The sequence below is a fragment of the Oryzias latipes genome, chromosome 19 (genome assembly GCF_002234675.1).
Source record: "Oryzias latipes chromosome 19, ASM223467v1".
In the NCBI taxonomy this organism is placed as follows: Eukaryota; Metazoa; Chordata; class Actinopteri; order Beloniformes; family Adrianichthyidae; genus Oryzias; species Oryzias latipes.
Window position 1 is genome coordinate 21101532 of NC_019877.2, and position 4560 is coordinate 21106091.

The 4560-nt window shown below is 37.6% G+C and overlaps 1 long non-coding RNA gene across 1 annotated transcript; it reads left to right on the forward strand.

Moving 5' to 3' along the window:
• Positions 1-305: 305 nt before the first annotated feature.
• Positions 306-4560, forward strand: LOC110017227. The gene is made up of 2 exons (XR_002292556.2): positions 306-510; positions 4323-4560. It is a non-coding gene; the product is annotated as an uncharacterized LOC110017227 (long non-coding RNA).

Sequence of the window (4560 nt, forward strand, 5' to 3'; positions counted from 1 at the left end):
AGTTGAATTACATCGATTATCCCACTCTAAAATTGTTTCAAAATTAAATGAATTGATGAAAATCAATCTTGGAAAATACCAGTTGGATAGAGACACAGTAGGTTTATTACACTATAATGATCAGCATTGTGCTTTCCAGTAGCCCTTTAAAATCCAAGTCCAAGTCAAGCAGTGGTTTGTGTTCAACTTCCAAGTTCATAGAGAAGCTGCCGTCCTCTATCCGTCCTCAATCCCCCTTGCCTGTTTTGGTCAAAATAGGGTTGAGAACGGGTGTCATGACAGCAGCCTCCCCGCCCCCCAGCTGCTGCTCGTCACTTCTGATTCACTCCACCTGTTCACCTGAGTATATATTACTGCCATGCAGCTCCACTCACTGCTGGAACGTCAAGTCTTCTGCCTGATTCCCAGCTTACTCATGCTTTGTGCTTTTGTGCTTTCAGTCTGTCTGCAAGCCTGCCTTTTGCTCCACGCTCTCAGACCTCTTGCCCGCCTGCCCGCCTGCCCGCCCACGTTTGTGATCATTAATTTCAATCATTTTGGATGAATAATGAGTTTTAGATGATGTTGCTATCATTAGATAATTTACAGTTTCCCATAGACTATAAGGCTATATGTAAAATGATAGAATATTAGGGCCACAGAGGGGAAAAAAAGACAAGTCATAATATTGTAACCAGTTGTTTTAAAGGAGAACAGTTGTTAAAATGACAGATGTGGGGCATTTCGTGAAATTGTACTTCAGTATGGTTTCATAAACGAAGACATGCTGATGTGCCAGAATATGAAGTATCACATTGTCATAACTATCAAAACTGTTAAAAGAATATTTTGCTTTTCTGCAGAAAGAACCAGTCTCATAAATTTATGACTTTACCTTTTTCCTCAGTGGGGCCCTAGAACTCTGTCATATAAACAAATACACATTCCATATGAATATAAAAACACGATGTGTAACATTATGTTCCTTTATTGAATAAGGACAAAACAAAGCAGGTAAACTACACTCAAAAAACGTTCACTTTGAATGAACATAAAAAAATTATGGAAATGATTTCCACATGATTAGATAGCGTTACTTGAAAAAAATTAAACATATTGGTCCTACTTAATGTACTTAGGTTCAAACTATTAAATTTAAGTTGTTTCAATCTAAATACTGCAGTTGGACCCAACTTTAAATTAATATTGTTGCTCACTCTCAAAAGATAAAAGTTGATCCAACTTAATTGAATCACTTCAATTGGTCACACCTCATTAAATTAAGTTTACTCAACTTAAATTTGTATGACTACCCAACACAATTTATTTTGATATAACTTAAATTTTTGCTTTAATTTTATTTATATGTCTGACATTGATATTGTTTTCCAAAGTTTCAACCAATGGGTCTTTTAATTTTCACATCAAAGACCTGAATAACGCAGTAAAGTCCCACATCACAAGACACGAACTCAAGTAATGCAAATTCTGACTTAAGTTTGTTGCCTTAACATTTTACCGCACAAGGGGGTTGGTCATCATCCTCTCCCACACTCTAACTCATGGTGCAGAAAAAAAATAAACATATCAGTTTAAATCACTAGTTAAAACAGAGTAAAACAGCTAGCCAATAAAACCCATGGACAAGAACTCACACTTAGACCCCAATCTGCCCAGATAGACAAAGAAAATGGAATCCCACAATTCCTTGCGATTACTAATGTATCCAATTTAATGGTATCATGTTGGATCAACAGGATTGAAATTAGTAACTTTTAAATGGATTAGTTTTATGTACAATCGACATGATTCATTCACGTAAGATTAACAAACATAAAACTTTCTGGTTGAAATGACAAGTTACATTATCATAAACTTAATTGGCTGGTAATTTAATTTAAATCCTTTTTGAGTGTACTTTATCACTGTGGCGGTGTTGCCTTTCTTCTTAATTATATCTTTTACCTCCTCGTATGCCTCCATGAGGATTTGTGCTTCCGACGGGGAAAAGTACGCAGCTCTAGTTGTATCAGTTAATCTGTGATCTGTGGCGGAGTCTATTGGAGTGAGCCGTGAGCGCGCACCTATCCAGGATTGGTTTCACCTGGCTTGATGAATCCGTGTCTGCTCATCCTGGCTTGGTCTTTGTGCAACCAATTAAGCCTGGACGCACATGTTTTGGCTTCATTGAGCTCAGCTCAGTCATTTATCCCGGATGTCTTAATTCTACTTTTGTGCAACAGGCCTCGGGGGGGTATTCCAGGATGCATGTTTAAACTACCCTGACTTTAAGCCTGAACTCTGGCTGAAATCCGCCTGAACTTGCTTACTCTGGGTATGTCAGTTCCAAAAGACCGGATATGAGTTGGCGTAATTACGCTCGACTTGGTAACCCTGGGTTAATGCACGTGCACAGCGTGTACATAAAGACATTCTCAATGGATCGCCGATTTCTGGAGTAACCATGGAAACGCGTGGAGAAAAAAAGAGCGCTATACTTCAGTGAGACGGAGACTGAAGTTTTAATGATGGCGTATGAAGATTATACGTCCATCAAAAAAGTAACACGGCTGCATCAGCAAAAAGAGTTTCTGCTTGCAGTAGAAGAACAGAGAAAGTAAACGCACGAATTTCTGATCTTGTTTCCATTTTCCTTGTGACGCATATATATATATATAACTTATCCAATTTTGCCAACTTAAATGAATTACTTCTATTGGTAACAAATAATTGAGTTAAATTTATTCAACCTAATTTCTTACGTCTATAAAACTCAATAATTGGTATTTATCTAACTAAATGTCATGTTACTCCAATTCAATTAATATTTTTTTTATCTTAATTAATTATATTTCTTAAACTCTCATATGTCTAAGTTTGAGCCGGCAGATATTCTCATTATTATAACAATAAAAAGGACGTGGGAAAAATGCACGGAGAGCATATATTCGTTAAAGAATTTTCTGTCACTGATGTTACAGTGGTTGAAGGTAGGGGTGCTATAAAAACTCATCATCCTCTACTTCACTCTCACTCATGGTGCAGAAACGTAAGCATAGTAGGACAAAATTACTCGGCAAAACACAGTAAAACAGCTAAACAACTAAACACATTTGGTCAAAAACCCACACTTAAACCCAAATCCGTCCAGACAGGCAAAGGGAATGGTATCCCACAATCCCTTGCCGATCTAACAGCAGCACCATAGTTACATCTAATTAATTGAATTCATTTGAATGAAAGTAAAATAACTATCTGAAAACTACGTGTTATTTTTAAGCTGACTAAACACAAAATGATTTATCTTAACTGAAGCAAATAATTAAGTTAGATCAAAGTAAAAAAGTTTATTTTTCCAACATCCATACGTGGTCTTATCACCCTCTCATGGTGGAAAGAGTTTTATCTGAGCTTCTTCATCCACTAAATCATCTTCAAATGAACCGACTTATCCAGAGTAAGCAAGTTCAGGCGGATTTCAGCCAGAGTTCAGGCTTAAAGTCAGGGTATAGTTCAAACATGCTTCCTGGAATACCCCCTGGAGTGACTGAAAAAATGAAAACCAAAAACATGACCAAGAACAAAACCACAGAATCCTTACAAGGTGTACAAATTCACATGTCTAGACATGCAGACTGACAGTTGTGAAAGTGTGACCAACTTATTGATTTCAAAAGTGAAACTGTGATTTGGCACATGTGCAAACAGTTCAGTTAAGACATTTTCATTCAACAAAATATTTTAAGCCAACTGTGACTCATAATGAAACTAAATTAAGTTCAACTGATGTTTAGGGAATCTAGAAGGTTGGGCCAGCTCTGTGACTCCAGAGTGGATCTTCATTTATTATCATCGGCAGCAATATTTTTAGCAATAATAAATAGTTTTTCTTTGTTATGGAGAGTGGGGTTGGTGTGTGGGGGGGGGGGGTGGAATGGCTAAACAAACAGAAAAGGGATAAAAGTAGTTGGTGGATGATTATGGAAACATAAGGAGAGCAGTTACAAACAAAAGAGGAAACAAGTTGCTGGAGATTTCTCAGTATGACTTCCACATAGATGTGAACCAAAAGTGCTGACCCTGTCCACAGCAAACACATCCACAAACACAATAAACGTGCCTATTGGCTTAACAAACCTTCACACATGTCTTTACAGACCCACAAATACAGATCAACTCACAAACATACAAGCAGAAACATGTCAAGCGTGTCAAGCTCTACCGTTGATGCATGAACATTTTCTCTCTATCCAGCACACTAAACCTCAAACTTTTTATTTTGCTAACAACTTACATGTAACTTTCCAACCTTAAAACTTGATCTTTTGTTTTTTTTTTACCAGAGAGCCACAATGGAAGGGTTAAAGAGCCACACGTGGCTCCGGAGCCTCAGGGTGCAGACCCCTGAAGTCCATGACTTTCATGCACAAGGATGAGGAAGATGTTGACCTCTGTGGTCAGAAAGTCATGTCCAAGACCTGGAGAGATGTTGCAGTCCAGCACAGACAGTGTACCTGTGAAGAGACCACTATGTTGCAGAAAAATTCTTCATGTAAAAATAAAATTGTTGTGTATTTGGAA